Source organism: Mesoplodon mirus (assembly GCF_964341445.2).
Source record: "Mesoplodon mirus genome assembly, contig: HAP1_SCAFFOLD_814, whole genome shotgun sequence".
Taxonomy (NCBI): domain Eukaryota; kingdom Metazoa; phylum Chordata; class Mammalia; order Artiodactyla; family Ziphiidae; genus Mesoplodon; species Mesoplodon mirus.
This window is the reverse complement of record NW_028295223.1, coordinates 180,225-200,386: the sequence shown is the minus strand read 5'-3', so window position 1 is coordinate 200,386 and position 20,162 is coordinate 180,225. Positions and strand designations below refer to the sequence as shown.

The window sequence follows — 20,162 nt, the reverse complement described above, 5'->3', positions numbered from 1 at the left end:
TACATGACACTATGGATAGATCCTATGACAAGGGACTTCAGTTATATGCATGTGAGCATAGAATTTATGTGTTAGTCATCTTTCTATCTCCAGCACCAACTCAGTGCTTGACACATAATATGTGATCAATGGATGCTTTAAGAATGTATAGGTTAAAGAATGCACACACTTGTTGAAGCCCAACCCAAACAGAGAAAAATATGTGTTTGGGGTGGACTTCAACACATCTTTGTGTTGTGTGTTTATCTCACAGACCTTTGTAGATAGATGAGTGCTATTAATCTAAAAGCAACACCAAAGGGAACTTTAAAAGCAAAAAGAAGTCACACCTGAAGGGAATATGATAAAAATAGAAACAGCTTCTTAACATCTTTGTCTTAAGCATTATTCCATGTATAGAGTAGGATTATGGGCTGACAGTATGCATTTGAGCCTCAGGACTTTAAAAAATAAGGATATTTCCAAAGGCAATTGTCATTGCCATCTTCTTTTGGCCCTTATGCTTCTTTTTCACCCCAACAGGGCTCTGATCTTCCCTAGATTAATTGGTCCCCATCACTGTTTTCTAAAGATGCTCTACTTGTGGAGAAAAGTAGGTGACTCAAGTGAAGTGATCCTTCAGAAATGGATAGCATGATTCGATCCAATATCCAAATGTCTTTCTACTACACAGCAAATAGAATTGTTTTGCTCTGGTGAGTACCTAAATGCTGCAATTAACTGAAATGCAGTCATTTATATACATTTTGCTTCAAGTAACAGAATATCCATCTAAAATCTCTATAAGAAATAGGAATTTATGGGCTTCCCTGGTGGCGCAGTGGTGGCCTGCTGATGCAGGGGACACGGGTTCGTGTCCCAGTCCAGGAAGATCCCACATGCCGCGGAGTGGCTGGGCCCGTGAGTCATGGCCACTGAGCCTGCATGTCCGGAGCCTGTGCTCTGCAACGAGAGAGACCACAACAGTGAGAGACCCGCTTACCGCAAAAAAAAAAAAAAAAAAAAAAAAAGGAATTTATTTATCTCATATATGAAAGAGCTCAAAAGTAGGAAAGCATTGGTTTAGCTATTCAAAGATGCTAAAGGCCAAGGCTGTCCTCTACTTTCTCTTTTCTGTCTCCTGAACGTTGGCTTTTCACCTTGGTCTATTTGCTTTATTATCTTAAGAAGCTCTTTCAGGTATTATGACTTTGAAAAGCAGAAAACTGGAATCATCATTTGTTTATGATGGAAATAAAGTCCAATTATTGTTCCCAGCCACATTAACAAACAGCAGTACCCTCGTCAACTGGCAGCTTCCACTATTACAGACATAAACTTTGACAGACATATGGAATATTTTACAAATTTAATTAATTTCCATTATGGCTGTTGAAGCAAAACAAGACACAGAAATCTGAACTTTTCATACACCATCTAATATGGGGCCTTATAAAAATGATGATAAATAATTTTTCATAAGTTAATTTTGCAAACATGAAAGACAATGGTGATAATTATATGGACTGGAGAGGATTTAAATTTTTAAAAGAAGCTGAAATTATTGTATGGACAGACATTTACAAAACAAAAGCTAGGTCTCAACTGCTTCTGTTATTATGATAAAATTAAAAGTAACTTTGCCTTAATAAGATTTTCTAAAAATTAATTTATCACTTTGTTTAAAATTTTCCAAAATATTCTCAAGATGAAAATCTAAAGCCACGAATTATAGTGAATTAAAATAAATCAACAAAAGATATTCAATGAATTGTCCTTAAATTTTTAAAATTTGTTTTTTTTTTGCCTAATTTTAAGGGAAGTGTCTGGGATGACTAACCCAGACTGGAGAAAAGATCTTTTAAGCACCCCCAGTGTAATTATAAGACCTCACTTTTCTCCTTCCTCTTTAAGAAGGCATGTTTGTTTTTTTCTTCCTACAGATACATGACTTAAAGTAATTGCTGTTCATAGCTTGAAAGAACAAGACCTTTACTACTTAATTCTTTCCTCCCTCGAGGTGGCCTCTTGCTTTAATAAATTGAGGGTTTAACCCTAATATTTTTTTTTAACTATTTTTTTTTATTTGGTTCAAGGGTAAAGGGTAGAAAGGCAAAACACAACAGTCTATATTATTTCATTGTTATGTACTAAATTTACCATCATAGACATATAATACACTAATAAGTTATTCTATTTCTCATAAGCAAAATCATAAAAAAGAGATAATAGTAAATATCTTGGAGTATATGTTAGTTCTAAAAATTTTTAACATTACTCATTAAGAAAGTGAAAAAGTATATTTTTATAGTGGTAAATTCTCAGGCATTTTAAAATCAAAACATGAAGTCTATGACCCTTCACTTGCATCTGGAATGGGCTTAGTAATTTGTTTGTAACTCTAGGAATGCTACAGAAATGATGCTGGATGGCTTTCAGGGCAAGATTGGGGAAAAGTCATGCAACTTCTGCTTGGTCCTCTTTGGTTGCTCACTCTGGGTAAAGCCTGCTACCATATAAGAAGTTCAACTACCTAGAAACTACCATGCTGGAGTGGTCTCATGGGGGCACTGTGGCCAGCATCAACTGTAGCCATGTGAGTCTGCCATCTCTACCTCCAGCACAGTCAAGCCTTCAGATGACTGTAGCCCCAACCAAGGGCTGACTTGTCAATGCATAAAGGACTTGAAGCAAGAACTATCTGGCCAATTCCTTCATGAATTTCTGACTCATATCTCATGAACCCATTCAAGTACCTGCCATAAGCCACTACTTTTAGAGTAATTCAGCAACAATGCTATTAGGAATTTTAGTTAAAATTATTTGAAATCAGTTTTATAAGAAGGAAAAATTGTAGAGCAAATTTCTTCAAAATACATGCCTTTCAGGAAACAGAGACAGTTCACACAGGCTCTAATTTAGTCTTTACTTTTACTTTGGCTTATGTTATTTTGGGGAAGAAGTATCTACACCTGATTTGTTCTTTTTTATGTACGGGGGGATTTAAGTTATCAAAGTCATTGTAATCTAGTCATAAGAAAGGATATTTTCTGCTTTCTTGACTATTTTCTATGTGAGATAAGACAGGGCCAAACATTAATATGAACTCTCATTAAGAGATTCTTCTGTTATTTTAAAGTAAATTTATATAACTTATTTTTGAAATTTCTAATATTTTTTCTAACTTCAGATGCAGTTAGACAAAACACAAAATTGAGCCTAAGTATCAGCAAACAAATGAAAGTGATGAAACTTCTTCTCAGAACTTAAAAGATTATGAAAAGCTTTAGTCACTGGTCATAGGAAGAAAGGAAAGGAAAGATTTGTAGGTAGTTGGAAAGGGAGAGATCAGAATTAAGGATCTCCAGTTAGAGCCATCATATTCTACAAGAAGTAAATAGGAATATATAGAGAAAAGTATATTATGATCAATAAACATATATTCATGTAGGCATTCAATAAATATTAGTTTAAGTTGTCAATGATTGAAGAGATCTCTGAAAAGGAGAGAAACATTTGGAAATATATATATATATATATATATATATTTGCTTCTAAGCATCACTCTTTTCTTGTTTTCTCTTTGCCTCTCTGAACCCCCATGTGAATCTTTGTGAATTCTTTTTTCTACCTGCTCCTTCCTGCTTTTTCCTCCCTCTTCTCCCTTCGTGTTTTTGTTTAATTCTTTTTCTCTCATATAACAAAAAGTCTGGGTCTTAAGACTGCAGCAACATTTCTGTATTGTCTCCAGAAATGACTCAGGCTCCTTCCATCTTCCTGTTCTACCATCCTTAGCATTTGGCTTTCAGCCTCATGGTCATAAGATGGCACTTCACTTAGAGACTTGATTGTATCACTGTTCCTATTAGGAGGAAGGTGGAAGGTGAAATGTGTGAAGAAAGCTGTCTGCTCAGTTAAATCTCTTTCAAAAGCATTCTTAAATCCCATCCAGAAGACTCTTGTTTATAGAATTTGGCCATAAGGATAACCACAGCTACAAGAGAGTCTTAGCAAGTAAGTAATAGCATCTGGACACAAAATCATCCTGTCCAAATTAGAGCTGTAGAGGTTAAGAAAAAGATGAAAAAAGATATGGGCAGGAAAAGAACAGCTTCTCCTTTATCCTCCAAGGTGGAAATCTGAGTCATCCGCAAAATTTCAATCTCCTTTAAGTTACTCTTTGGGACTCTTCTTCAGAACACCAATTACTCAACAGTTTTTATCAATCCCCCATCAAATCTGCCATTCTCTATTTTTTTTTTCTTTTCATTGTGTTGCTAGAGTAGACTGAATGGTAGCCTCCCAAAAGATATGTCCACATTCTAATTACTGAAACCTATTAATGTTGCCATATTTGAAAAAGAGTCTTTGCAGATGTAATTAAGTTAAGGATGCTGAGATGAAGAGATCATCCTGGATTATCTGGGTAAGTCCTAAATCCAACAATCCAGGTATCTTTATAAAAGATGCACAGGGGAAATTTGAAAGATGGAAAAGTAGAAGGTCATGTGAAGGTGAAGGCAGAGACTGGAGTGATGTGGCCACAGCCAAGGAAAACCAGCAGCTACAAGAAGGTAGAAGAGGCAAGGAACAAAATCTCCTACAGAATCTCTAGAGGGAGCAGCTCTGCCAATACCTCTGGCCTTTAACTTCTGGCCTCCAGAATTGTGAGATAATAAATTTCTGTTGTTTTAAGCCACCAAGTCGATGGTAATTTATTACAGAAGCTTCAGGAAATTAATATAACTATCCTAATTTGTATAATTTTTTTTGGCCTAGCTTGTAGCAACATTGTGAAATTGTCTCCCTCCCCCCATTCTTGCCCTAGTTCCATCATTGCAGTCACTAGGTTAGTCTTCTTATAATACACATGTGATTATTACTTTGTGTTAAAACCTTTAAATTGCTTCCTATTGACTGTAGGCTAACATTTAAATTCCTTTATATGTCATACAAGTACCTTTACAATGGAGTCCCCTCTATCCATACAAATTTAGTTCCTTACACTGTTAACTTGAAACATGCATAGTTTCCTGCAGTACTATGAATTCCCCTGCTATATAACATGATTTAATTTCTCTGCATGCATCATGTCGTCTGCCCAGAACACTATCTTTCCCTATTCAGTAAGATTCATCTTTTTGTGTGCCAATAAGTGCTTATTCTATGATCCCATGGTACATAATATCATAGTTTTTTAAGCTCGATTTAAATGTGAACAGTCTTTGTAATTTTCACTTTAGGGAGTAGCAGCTGCATAATAAGTACTTAACAAAAATTTTGTGAAATAATAAAGAAGTGATGTAAATTGTGGTCGTTAGAATTGGGTGTTACCGAGAATGCAAATCCATGGAAAAGCGAGGAAAGGTCATTGGCTTCAGCTAAAAGGAAATGACTAGACACCTTAGGGATAGCGATTTTGGTAAAGATTTAAGTGCTGATGGCTGATTGCTGGAAATTAAAAAAAATAGCCAGTGTTTAGGAAGTAAATAGAGTAACTATGGATTCTGAGTTCCAGAAATCTGGCCACAGAAAAAAGGAAAGTTATATGTGTCTACCATTTTAATTAGCCTCTGATTTTATATTCATTTTTAAAAAGAGTTTGCATTATGATTTATGGTTCTGGACATGTGTTGTTACTGCTGCTCTTTTTTCTGCCTGATTACCTATTCCTTCTACCTTTGCTAAGAGTATCCAGCTTTTGTTTAGAAGAATTGCCTCTCCCTCATTTTATACAGTCTTAATGAGACTGGAAATCAAGCTCTCTTGACTTATACTAATTGAGGTATGGTACGTGGCCCAATCTTGGCCAATAGATTCTCATTGTTGGTACTTTCACTCCTGAAACAATCAATAGAGAAAATGGCCTAAGTATATTCATTTCAATGGAGAGCCTAGATGAGATAGCTGAGTGGTTCCTGACACTTACACCCTCACAGTTGACCTTTTTCCTGTCTTTTTTTCACAACCTGGTTTATCTTTCCATTGATTCTTGGAACTACCTGTTATTCTTCCAACAAGTTTTCCTGATTATGCCAGCCATAGTCAATTTCTATAACTTGCATCTAAAGAACCAAACTGCCCCAACTTATTTAGCTGAAATTTTTATTGAGATTAATGAATGGGAAACAACCTTAGAGAAGGAAAAAAGGAAAATTCTTTAGTGGAGAGAAAAGCTAACATTTGAATGATGGCTACTATTCTTATCATACTACTCAATGGCTCATATTAAGAAAGAAAAAAAGTTTCCCTTTTCTTGGAGAAATTGAAAGAGTGAGTTTAAAAAATCATTTCAGACGTCTTTGTAAAAAGTTAAAATGTCACAGATCCAAGATTAATCAAATTTACACAGAGAAGTACTTAGAGGAGATCAACTAGATAAAAACTGTGATGTTTGTCATTTCTAATTCCAGTAATTAAGTGCTGCTCTTGTTCTACTTGAAAAGGCCTCTGTGGAATTATATTAATGGCATAATGGAGAGTCAAAGAAAAAAAATCAAAACTATTATGAAAAAGAATGGTATTAAAAATTCATGAGCTGGAACCTTCAGAAAAGGAGAGTGTTTATGGTGATAGGTGATCAGGATTACTGGAATGATATGTGGTCTTTTGTCCATAAGGACATGCCACCTCCTATATTCCTAAAACCTATCAAATGCATTAGAAACATTCTCATCAGGAAGATGAGAGTCGAGTGCTTTAATTTAAGTTCTTCCAGTACAATCCCACCATTTAATTCTTATTTCTTCCCCAAAAGATGATTGCTTAATCTAAGTTATAAGATGATTATTTTTGAGACAGTTAATGTGAGCATTATGGCTAAATAGTGTTAATACTTTATCATTTTTTGAAATGAGAAAAGTATCCTGCTTAGGCCTTAGAGATGTGAACCTAAGAATGGCAGTTATTTGTCTGTATTACCCTGATTTGTCTGTCTTCTGCTCAGATATCAACATTCTGACTAGCAGCTCTGTTCAGTCCTTTGTGACAGGGACATGTAGAAATGGAAGGCAGGAAAGTCTAGAGGGATTCAAAGAAAGACAATTTGGAAAAACTGAATTAGAGCCCTAGGAAATCAAGTAATTGTATGACCTTAATCAAAATACTTACCTTTGTTATTTCTCAGTTTCTTTATCTCTGAAATGGAGATTATTTTGCCTAATCTTTTTATCTCATAGAATTGCTGGGAGGAAAAGAAATAAAGTATGAGAAAAATTTTACCTAAAAAAAATAATTCTGTGTAAACGCAAAATACAGTATTAATTGAGTCACATATCACATTATTATAATAACTTAGGTTAGTGTGCCCCTCCACAAATAATAAAGCACGTGAATTTGTTAGAAATCATAAATTAGATAAAAATTAAAAACAAAAATATATTCAAAAGCAATAAATGTGATACTTATAGAACTTAAAAAGCTATTATATACACATACTCTCAAAGAAAAGTGAAACGCATCCATCTTGCACATCCTGGGTAATTCTTTTTTAAAAGAAATTTAAAATTTTAAAAACAAAATTAAAGAAAGAGAATTTCTAGAAATATTCGTAACAATATGTAATAAGATGTTTATCCTTTTTAGATTTTACTATGAAATTTTCCTTGTGTCTATAGCCCATGTTACCACTGGTTTTTACTCCTTCTACATACGATCCATTTCTAATAGTCATAGTGCAGATGCTCTCATGTGAAACCCAGAGTCATCCAACCCAGCTATGTGGTATTTTCTGTTCCTGTTCTATAACAAGTTGTAATACAGAAGGTGCCATATGATCTTTTTTTAAGTGTATATTTATTAAGATATACCAATGCATTGAAAAAATTCGTGTGGTAGGTTAAGTTGGCTGATACTGACTGTTTACAAAATATGGTCTGTTTTTTAATAATTAAATTCTAATGGAGCCATGTAGAGCATAAAAGATAACTGCATATATGTTGTCTACTTGAATAATATTTCAAGGTACATCTTTTCATTTTAATGCTTTTATTGATACTGTTACAGTTTGTGATTTCCCCACAGCTGTTTTTATTCCGTGAAAATCATTCATCCCATGAGCATGACTATAGCTCTAAGCATTTTATAATAAATTGTTATGATCATTAAACACATGTAGTTAAGGACTTCTTTGCATCTATTTTCTTGTTCTTCGTTTTAATTTTTCATCATCTTTATTAATTTTATATATCAAATATAATTTTTAAATCCCCCAATTAACAAGTTACATATGCTCTGTGCACTGAGAACTATCTTCCCACATTGTTTCCACACACTGTGCACATCCCCTCCCTGGTACAGATTTCCCAGCAGCACACTGGCTCGCTTTCTGCTCATGTTGCTGATTGCCTCCCATTCCTGCCATATACTGTGGTCCGTGGTGATTTCTCATCCTCCTGCTACATCTTCTTTTCTGGTCTCCCAAACAGTGTTCCAATTACTTCTCCTCCTCTGTAGCTCCCCTGATCATCTCTTCACCTTGCTTCTGCTGTCTTTTTGATGTAATGCCTGTGATTGTCATAAGATGCTCACTTTCACAGTTGGCCCAGGTTATTATTCATTCATTCATTATTCACTCAATCCACAAGCATCTCTTTAGGGCCTACTCACTATCAACATGGTACTAGGGACTGAGGTTACAAAGATGAACATGACACAGTCACTTCCTTCAAGGAATTTCCAGTTGTGTTCTAGAGGGGAAACATCAGAATTTTAAAGCCTGAAACAATTGTTTTCATTTAAAAAATTCTGAACCCCAAGCAAAATTTGCTTTGGAAAATATCTCTTATGAGATTCATCTTAGTTTCATGAATTCCTAAGTGACATATGGCTTGCTCTGGTGAGAGACAAAATTTCATGAAACTTCAGTTCAAGGCTATTGACTGCTTATATGTAACAATCTGTGAGTACACACTAACTTCTTTCACTTTTGCATTGTATGTTGAACCTCTGGAAAAATCAGTTCTTCATAAATAATGCAAATGAAAATCAAAGTTTTACAGGAAATAAACCACTATAGTGTATATTATATTTGTGTCAGTAATTTGCAAAATTAATTCTTGGCTTTATCTGACACAAGATTGTGAAGCTGCATAAGATTCAGATTTGTTTTTTAAAAAAAGCTTACACAATTTCTTGGGCCAGGTGTCCCACAGGACAGCATTTCTGAGGTAGTTACAGAAGAAGCTAGACCCCAGGAATTATAAAGGTGGGTAGACTCAGCCCAATATAAACAAAGTATAAAATCTAGACTAAACAACAAAATCCACAAACAATAACAATAGCAACCTTGCTGTGAATTTTCAGAAGGTTTTGGGGGAATTTTCCCTTTTTCTGAATCAATTTACCTTTATAAAAATAAAATTTTAACAGAAAAAATAAAAATTCTATTTCATAGATTGTATTTTACATGCAGTGATCCCAGAGACCCTATAAAGTATACACATAGAGCCAGTATTCAGTAAGTGGAACAATGTCACTCAAAGTCTGAGTAAGATTCCTACTTATAATGGTTTCTTAAAAAAGGCCAGATGGGAAACATTTTCCATGCTATTAATGAGGAAATTCTATCCTTGTTGGGACAAGAGGGTGGAAGGGTGAGGGGAGAGGAATTCTGTATATTGTAAATGGCTAATTAAGCTGGAGAGAAGTCAAATTATAAAGACCTGACAGAAATGCCACTGCAATGGACCTCATAATATAACAAGGAACTAAAAAATTACTGCAAATGTAGAAAACAGTAATAGAAACAAAGTGTCCAAAACAAGGAGACTAAGAATACCCATGAACTGTGCTGTATGATATTAAGTTTTGGCTGCCACAATTTTCTGATAGACTTTGACTAACTAAATGCACCCAGGGAAAGAAAGCCAGAATGGCAAATAGTCTGAGAAACTCCTCTCTTAAAGGAACAAAGAATTGTTAGCTTGGTAAAGAAAACATCCTAAGAGGATTTCAAGAGCTGTCTTAAAATATTTGAAGGAGTGTAATCTATAAGAGGGCAGACCTATGATTTTTTTTCTCCAAAGGGTAAAAAAAAATGAAGCCCATTGAAAGTTTTACTGAGGCAGATTTCAGTTCACTGTTTTTTTTCAATTAAAAAAAGAGAAAGAAAATAAAGGGATATTTATTGTGCGAATATCTTTCTCTCTCATGAAAGTCAGAAGTCTTTTTAAAAATTGTTGATCACATATACACAAATCTGGTTTCCTATAAATGCGTCGATGTGATCATACTAGAGTTGTTTCTAGTGCAGTGTTTTCAAGTTTTCTTTCTCTATATTGCTTGGTTTTTTCCTTTTCCCTCCTTCTCTCATTGTTATCCATGTTAAACACCTAGAATGTTTATCTTCCTTCATTTATCTTCATGCTTATACAATTATATGTAAACATCTCTCCATATATAAACATGTGGCAGGGAATGCATTTTTGTTTTATAAGGATAAGATCATATTTTACAAACTTTTCTGAACCTTCCTTTACTCATGCAACAATAACTCATGGAAATCCCTTTCTTTTTTGTTTAATGGAAACATTATATTACATGGGATGAATGTTCCATAATTTATTCACCATTGCCCTATTGACACACATTCATTTTCTTCCAGGTTTTACCCAGTTACTGGTGTTAGAAATATCCTTGAGCATATAATCTTAAATCCTGATGCTTTTCCTTAGAACAGTCTCAGAAGTAACATTTGTTAAGTCAAGGGATATATGTATTTTTAATTTTTAACAGCTATTTCTAGTTTCTTTTCAAAAAAAACCTATAACAATTCACATTTCCATCAGCAAAGTATGAGAATATTCTTTTCCCCTCATGCCTGGCAGGAGTGGATGTCACTCATAAAGTTCTGACATTGTTACTTATAAGGCTATCTATCACCTTGTTGTTTTCTTTAATTTGCATTTCCTCAGGCTCTAGTGAGTTTGAGCATCTCCATTTTTTCACAAATTGCCTCTGAATATCCTTTGTCCATTTTTCTATGGAGTGTTTATCTCCTTGTCAATCTGTAAGAGTTGTTTTTTTGTTTGTTTGTTTTGTTTGTTTTTTTTTGCGTTACGCGGGACTCTCACTGCTGTGGCCTCTCCAGTTGTGGAGCACAGGCTCCGGACGCACAGGCTCAGCAGCCATGGATCACGGGCCCAGCCGCTCCGTGGCATGTGGGATCTTCCCGGACCGGGGCACGAACCCATGTCCCCTGCATCAGCAGGCGGACTCTCAACCACTGCGCCACCAGGGAAGCCCAAGAGTTCTTTTTGTGTTAACCCTTTGTTCATCCTTTACATTACATGTAGTTTTCCAAATCTGTTTTTATTTATTGACTTTTTTTTTGAACATTTTTATTGGAGTATAATTTATTTTTTATTTTTTTTATATTGGAGTATAATTGATTTATAATGGTGTGTTAGTTTCTCCTTTATAACAAAGTGAATCAGCTATACATATACATATATCACCATATCTCCTCCCTCTTGCCTCTCCCTCCCATCCTCCTTTTCCCACCCCTCCAGGTGGACACAAAGCACCTAGCTGATCTCCCCGTGTCATGCAGCTGCTTCCCACTAGCTATCTATTTTACAGTTGTAGTATATATATCCATGCCACTCTCTCATTTCGTCCCAGCTTACCCTTCTCTCTCCTTGTGTCCTTAACTCCACTCTCTATGTCTGTGTCTTTACTCCTGTCCTGGCCCTAGGTTCTTCTGAACGATTTTTCTTTTTTTTTTTTTTCTTTTTCTTTAGATTCCATATATATGTGTTAGCATACAGTATTTGTTTTTCTCTTTCTGACTTACTTCACTCTGTTTGACAGACTCTAGGTCCATCCACTTCACTACAAATAACTCAATTTCGTTTCTCTTTAAGGCTGGGTAATATTCCATTGTATATATGTGCCACATCTTCTTTATCCATTCATCTGTCGATGGACACTTAGGTTGCTTCCGTGTCCTGGCTATTGTAAATAGAGATGCAATGAACATTGTGATACATGACTCTTTTTGAGTTACGGTTTTCTCAGGGTCTATGCCTGTAGTGGGATTGCTGGGTCATATGGTAGTTCTATTTTTAGTTTTTTAAGGAACCTCTATATTGTTCTCCATAGGGGCTGTATCAATTTACATACCCACCAACAGTGCAAGAGGGTATCCTTTACTCCACACCCTCTCCAGCATTTATTGTTTATAGATATTTTGATGATGGCCATTCTGACTGGTGTGAGGTGATACCTCATTGTAGTTTTGATTTGCATTTCTCTAATGATTAGTGATGTGGAGCATCCTTTCATGTGTTTGTTGGCCATCTGTATATCTTCTTTGGAGAAATGTCGATTTAGGTCTTCTGCCCAATTTTGGATTGGGTTGTTTGTTTTTTTGATAGCAAAAAAAGCTGTAGCTTCCCCCCAGCCATCCCCGTCTCCACCCGTGAAGGGGCTTCCTAGTGTGTGGAAACTTTTTCTCCTTCACAGCTCCCTCCCAGAGGTACAGGTCCCATCCCTATTCCTTTGTCTCTGTATTTTCTTTTTTCTTTTGCCCTACCCAGGTATGTGGGAAGTTTCTTGCCTTTTGGGAAGTCTGAGGTCTTCTGCCAGCATTTGGTAGGTGTTCTGTAGGAGTTGTTCCATGTATAGATGTATTTCTGGTGTATCTGTGGGGAGGAAGGTGATCTCCATGTCTTATTCCTCGACCATCTTGAAGGTCTCCTCAGTTCACTATTAAGAAGATTCAACTGTTAGAGCCATCAACAGAATCTCTGGAAGCAGATCCTGTTACAGCAGGCTCCACTGGTTCCTGGGGGCATTGCCAGGTTGGGCCTGAATGCTCAAAGCCGAGACAAACACTGACATATGAGGCTGTATTAAGTAGATTATTATCTGTCTGGCTATGATGGAGAAGGCCAAAGAATTTGGGCAAGGTAGTAAATAACTGCTAAAAGCTTTGGTTAATAGACATGTGACAGTTTATTTTTTAAACTTAGGAAATCTTTTCCTGTTTCTTTCCTTTTTGCAATTAGGATAAATTCTGCACATTTGAAGTTTTCTACTTGGGGTACCTATATTAAGCAGTTAGAAATAAACCTATGTGCTAACTTTTTTGTATACTGCTAATGTATTTAACATAAAAAGTTTCCATGAGACTATCAATTAATCGATCAACCAACAATGGAGTCAAGTAAGTAGGTATTAAGCCTCTCCATCTATGTAAGCAAGTTCCTGCCTTTGAGACATTTATAATCTTATTGCAGAAAAATCTTAAATTCATAAATCAATGAGAGGTCACTATAAGATGTTAAACTGTTTAGACTAGACTAGTGGTTTCTCCTGTTTGTTGTTTGCTTTTAAGAATCTCATGCACATTTAAGTTGTTTCCATGTCCTGGCTATTGCAAATAGTGCTGCAATGACCATTGGGGTACATGCGTGTTTTTGAATTATGGTTTTCTCAGGGTCTATGCCCAGTAGTGGAATTGCTGGGTCATGTGGTAGTTCTATTTTTAGCTTTTTAAGGACCCTCAATACTGTTCTCCATAGTGGCTGAATCAATTGACATTCCCATCAACAGTGCAAGAGAGTTCCCTTTTCTCCACACCCTCTCCAGCTTTTATTGCTTGTAGATTTTTTGGAGCTTAGGATTGACATATATACACGACCGTGTGTAAAATAGATAGCTAGTGGGAACCAGCTGTAATGCACAGGATGCTTAGCTCAGTGCCCTGTGATGACCTAGATGGGAGGGATGGCGGTGGGGCAGGGGATGGGAGGGAGGTCCAAGAGGGAGGGGATATATGTATACATATAGCTGATTCACTTTGTTGTACAGCAGAAACTAACACAACATTGTAAAGTAACTATACTCCAATTAAATAAATAAATAGGTAAATGAATAAAAATAAAATAAAATAAATTAAAAAAAAAAAGAATCTCATGCAGAAGTGCTTTCAAGATTGGGTTTTCCAGAAGCAGACACTGAGTGCTGAGCGGAAGTTTTGTGGGCAGTGTATACATGAAGGGCTAATGACCCCAATGAAAGAGAGAGTGAGGAAGAAAGCCTTGGCAAAAGAAGGAAGTCCGCATTGCAGGCTAGACCAAGCCTTCCCTCTATCCACCAGGGGCTGTAGTAGATAAGGTCTACCAAAATTATCCAGCAGTGGGTGACGTGGTGAGGCTTTTATACCTCTGCCTTGAATAGCCATCAGATATACTCCTAGGAGGGATATATCTTTAGCCAAGGTAGCTCTTTACAACTGAGGCAAACCTTGAAACCTTGATATAGACCTGTGTCCCACAAAGAAGTCAATAAATAAACTGATAAAATTGAAGCTTCTTTCCTGAAAGCTGGGGTAAAACATCTAGAACCTCACCCTGACAACTATGAAGATCATTCAAAAAAAACCCAGAGTCCCATAGAGCATAGTGGCAGAATAATAATAGCTAATTGTTTTATAGTGGATAAGCACCGCACACTCTTCTAAGTATTTTACATGCATAACTCTTTCAATCCTCCCATTAACTGTGCAACATACATACTACTCACTCCATTTTAAGATAAAGAAACAGGCACAGAGAGGTTAAGTAATCTGCCCAAGGTCATCCAGACCTTTTGGCTCCAGAGTCTATACTTGAAACCACTACACTCTACTCTGCATATATGTCTTTATTTAACGTTTCATGGATGAGGCTTCAGATAAGAAAGAAGGTATGCTAAAGTGTGTGCCTTGATGACTTATAGTATTAGACTTGGCATAATTTTCATTATACAGTGGTGGGCCCAGAGGCACAGCAGCTGGGGACCATAGTCAATTATACGTTCTGCTGCAGGAGACCTGAACTGTGAATGTTCATAGACACCACAATCTGTTTCTTCTTAATGAACTTTCAGCTGGACCATATTCCTTTGTCTTCTTTGCTGTTAGGTACAGCAACTGAGTTCTTACCAATTGAATGTGAGCAGAATTGAGTTACAATTTCCAAGTATGACCAATAAGAATATATCCCTCACAGTCATGCATTTCTTCTTCCAAATGATTAGAATGGAGACTTCCCCCCAAACAACCTTGAAAGTCATGTATAGAAGAACATGGTTCAGAGCAGTTAGACCAAAAGAACTAAAACTGAGTGAGAAATATGTTTCTCTTATATTTAGGTCATTATATATGTTTTATTTTCTTGATTCTGCCATCTAGCCTACCCTTAGATATTCTTCCCACTCAGAGAGTTTCAAAATATCTCCAATATGATTTTTATATGCAGAAAATGCTCCTCACTTACAGGTCAGGACAGAGGTTCTTCCTTTGCCACACTGACTTATCATTAACACTTACTCTTTGGTGAGGAAATACTCCAAATTAGCATTGGTGAATATATGTATTATTGTAGTTCATGTGGCTAAGCATGTGTTTGGTTGATACAGCACATCAGACTCTGTGAAGAGGATCAGACTCAAATCTGGCATAAATTTGGGGGTGGGGGTTGGAGGGGATGTGTGAGGCGGTAGGGTGCAGAGATAAAATGAAATATGCCCAGCAGCTCTGACGATGTTTCAAACTGTCCCAGACAGCTGACCACCAGATTCATGCTGGTTACCCTGAGGGCTGTGGTGAGAGAGGTATAAACGTATCACTGTGGTGAGCTCTACCAAGCTCAGCCTACCAGCTGAGCTTTGGGTTTGGAAAGTTTCAAGACTGTTTAACAAATGGCAGGGCCTTTCTGTTGGCTAGAGGTCCAGTTGAACAACTCAAAATTAAAATGAAAAGACCTGATACTTTTTATGGAGTACTTGTCACAAATTAATAAAATGATAATTTTTCTTAATATTGTACCACAATTAATGATTATGTATTTGCTCAAAAATATTTTTTTTTGAGTTCCCACTCTGTGCCAGGACTGTTCTGGGCACTGGGGATATGGCAATGAATGAAGCAGAATAAAATCCCTGACTTTCAGTTCTGCTCGGAACTGAAATCTGGGTGGGTTGTATAATGGTGAGAACTGTTATTCTTAGACCACTAAATAAGGTGGAATTTTCCTGACCTAAGATGTAGAAGTTCAGAGTAGGTAAAAACAAGAATGAAGCAAATGATTAAATGCATCTTTGGGGAATACTGTGCATTACAGCAGTTTTAGTTATCCACCCTGGAGCTAAGTGGCAATCTGGAACTACTGAGAAGCATACTTACAGATTCAAAGGTTTATTATGTTTCACAAGGCAGATTTGAAAGAAATGTGATAAATAAAATTTAAGAAAGAGCTGAGATATACAAAGAGAAAAGTACATACAGGTATTTAAAAATAATAATGCCTTTACTACTTGGCTTGAAACAGAAAACAGGCAAAACATGTTAAGGAGAGAAATAGCATTTAAAGAAGAGATTGTTATGTATGTTACAAATGACTTGTAGAAATTCTAATGAAAACATCGTAAAACAGATGACTACATAATTTATAATAGGATTATATTTTCAAATATACAGAGATACACAGATTAAACTTCAAATATGTGGCACAATTCACCAATTTGTTTTTTTTGTAATATAACAATTAGCATGACTTGTAAATTTTATCTGTAAATATTACTTGTGTTGAGTATCATTGTAAGATCAAACTCCTCACAAGTGGAAATCATGCCAACCCAATGGAGTAGTTAAAGATACACATGGCCCATGTATGTTTCTGATTCACTTCACACATTCACAAACCTGATTCCTCACACTTTGCTATATGAATAAACCTAATTCAAAGGGAAATGAGTAGATGAATTTTTATGCCTTCTCCTTAGGCATGCTGTAACTGACAACAAGGGAAGGCAAATGGCTTTTTTTTTAAGAAGGGTTCATTTCTATTCTGAGCTATTGTACTCCAACCTGATTGCACTTGTTTAATTTAGTTTTACCTAAATTTGAAATTAATAATTAGTTCCTGCCTCATTCCTCCTGCACCAATAAAACAACTCTCCATGAAACCTCTTGTTAAAACATGAAAACTACTGATCAAATGGAATGCTTTGTTCCTTGCTACTTTTGCTGGCCTACAAATAACTCCTAATAAAACTGGAAGTAGTGAGTGTTTGTGCAACATTTCTCACTCAAATTGAATATACTCTTCTTTTATTTGGTCTGGAGAAAACAATAGTGATGGAAATTCTACAGAGACAGATTAATTCAGAGGTCGAACAATAACAAAATAGGGAAGAGAAGTTAATGAAGCTTTACCATGTGAGGCAATGCACAGAAGGTCCTGGAGAATCCATAAATTTAGTGAGAAAATCATGAGTAGTTTGTTAATGACACAAGGGCTTTGAAATTGAATTTATCTTGTATATTCAGCTGTTTGGGAAGTATATCATTTATAAGACATTCTTGTTATTAATATTTTCCATTCCATGGACTCTCTTGACAAACTACATACTTTTTCACCACATTAATTTTAAATTTAACATGAACATCTGGTTACTGCATTTATTCATCTGATTCTTAACCATCCTACTCTCTCTGATTTTCTTCTTTTGCCTTTCCAAGTAGCCAAAGGGGACTTGAATTTGGGTACTGTAGATTTAAAGTCATCAAATGCCTATTGTTCAGATTAGAAAGATGATAGCTCCTTTCTTTAATCACTCAATCAATCAATCATTCAATCAACATGTGTTCTGCTGAACATAATGTTAGTCCAAAGACAACTTACTTATCTTATTCCAGTCTCAAGTGGCCTTCCTTTGTGCTCCCAGACCATTGCTCATTGTTTTTTTTTTTGTTTGTTTGTTTTTTTGCGGTACATGGGCCTCTCACTGTTGTGGCCTCTCCCGTTGCGGAGCACAGGCTCCGGACGCTCAGGCTCAGCGGCCATGGCTCACGGGCCCAGCCGCTCCGTGGCATGTGGGATCCTCCCAGACTGGGGCACGAACCAGTGTCCCCTGCATCGGCAGGCGGACTCTCAACCACTGCGCCACCAGGGAAGCCCTCATTGTTTTGTTTTGAGTTCACCCAAAAGCAGAGGCTGAGACAAAGCTTGATGCAGGTAGTTTGTTTTTGAAGAGAGAAGGAAAAAGAGAGTGGGACCTGGAAGAAAGAAAATTTTATGTAAGTGTGCATGATTGAGAGTGCCACAGAAAGCACCAGGTACTTAATTCTCTTGGAATATCTGAGAAACATGAAGAATGTTTCCCAGAATTGTCCATTTGAAGGATGGAAGCTGGCTTCCATTATTCACTGCCTGCCTTCCTTCATTGGTTGAGAGTTGCCCCTGGGAGAATTAACTCCCCTAAATGTTCAAGCAGAGGCTTCCATTGTGATGGAGACGTTCCTAAGGTAAAAAGCAGAAAGATGGAGGCCAGGAGCTTAAGGCAGGTCCCTGCCAAGGCAATGTGAGTCTGAGCTCACGTGGAAACTTCTGCATAAATGAGGCTGAATTTAGAAGTAGGCTCAAGTGATGTGAAGATGAGGTATCAGGGGAGTCAGCTACATTCTTCAATGGAGCACATCATTTATTTCTTAAGTGCAATTGTCCATCTCTTTCACTAGACTGAGACTTATTAAGGGTGAGGTCCCTAGTTTCTTCCTCAGTGCCAAGAAGTGTGCCTGGTTTATAGCAGAGTTCCCCAATTCTTCTTAAATAAAAAGTGAAATAATACTTCCCCACAATGGAAGTACAATAGAACTTATTGTGTATATAGTATTACTTCTTTGAGAACTAAAATGAAATTCATGTTTACTTAATTACAGTATGTTATTCATATATACACATTCATTTATTTATGTATTATGGTATAAGAGACCAGTCTCAAAGAAAAATCTAAGCTACACACCTACTTAAATTATCTATTGATTCATGACAAACCACCCTAAACTTAGTGGATTAAACCACAATAATGTATGATTTTCATAATTCTATGGGTTGCCTGCACAGTTATTTTGGTTCATGTGGTGTATTCTGGGATGCTGGGCTGACTGGAAGATCCAAAAATGCTCCCATCCACATGGTCAACAGTTGGGGTGAGCTTCTGAGGGCGAGCTCAGTTGGGTCTGTTAGCTGGAAGCTTCAGTTTTCTCCACTTGGGCCTCTGCACTTAGCTTTCGGGTTTCCTGACAGAATGGTGACTGGTTTCTGAGAAAGGGTGTTCCAAAGAGACACTTAAGGTCTGGCTTTGAACACTATGCAGCATCACTTTCTTCACATACTGTTGGTGAAAACAGTTCACAGGGCAAGTCTGAATTCAAACAAAGGGGAAATCAACTATACATCTTTATAGAAGAATGGCAAAATCTCACTGCAAAAGAACACACAGGATGAGAGATAATGTTGTGACCATCTTTGGAAACATAATCACTATAACCAGTGTGTACCTGGATGTATTCAGTCATATTTATATTAAATGGAAAGACACTTGAGAGCAGAGCACATATCCAATTCATCATTATATCCCTAGAAATGAGCACAAGGTATGACAGGTACTGGTACATAATATATGCTTATTGAATACATATTTGGAAGTTAAGAAATAAAAACCTGCCAAAAAATGATTCTTTGACTGTGAAGACATCGGGATGGAAAATAGCCCTCCCATTAGGTATCGATTTCTAGACCTGCAATCCTCTGGTAGGGATCAGTTTTCAAGGACCAGGTCTGACCCTACCAGGGAATACACTAGAGAAGAAAGGAAATCACCTTGTCAGAAAAGAATTTAAAAAGGAAAACTTGAACCAGGAATGTGGGTTGGGGATGAGAAGAGAAGACCATTCATAATTCCTCCTCAGATCTTCCTCCTTTGGTTTATGTGGAGGGGAGGGGAAAGGGAACTATGGACAGGAGTCAGGAAGAGAGGTCAGGAACCAGGAAACAAGAAAGAAAGACTGATGTGTTTAGTTTGATAAATTAAGGGCTCTACAGTGGTGTTCCTCTAGAACATAGCATTCCCAAGCCCATCATAAGTTTCTCATTTGGGAATAGGGAGAAAGTGTCAAAGCTGGAGGGAGAGTGAGAGCTCTACATCTGAGACTCCCAGAACCAGTAAAATGAGCACACAAACTCCACAGAGAAGCCTGCTTCTCAATGATGTAAGAAGACGTTTTGGGTTCTCAGGGAAAAAAAATGTTATGACACTTTAGAAGGGTCCACAAAATATACCCCAGATGAACCACAATGCTTACTACTGTGGTGGCTAACTTTCCACTTCTTTCTTTCCTTTCTGCCATTGAA

At 36.7% G+C, this 20,162-nt stretch overlaps 1 long non-coding RNA gene across 1 annotated transcript; it reads right to left on the bottom strand.

Moving 5' to 3' along the window:
* Positions 1-8,268: 8,268 nt before the first annotated feature.
* Positions 8,269-17,848, bottom strand: LOC309797637. The gene is made up of 2 exons (XR_014292742.1): positions 17,652-17,848; positions 8,269-8,484 (listed from the first exon to the last, which is right to left on the bottom strand). It is a non-coding gene; the product is annotated as an uncharacterized lncRNA (long non-coding RNA).
* Between the last annotated feature and the right edge of the window lie 2,314 nt (positions 17,849-20,162).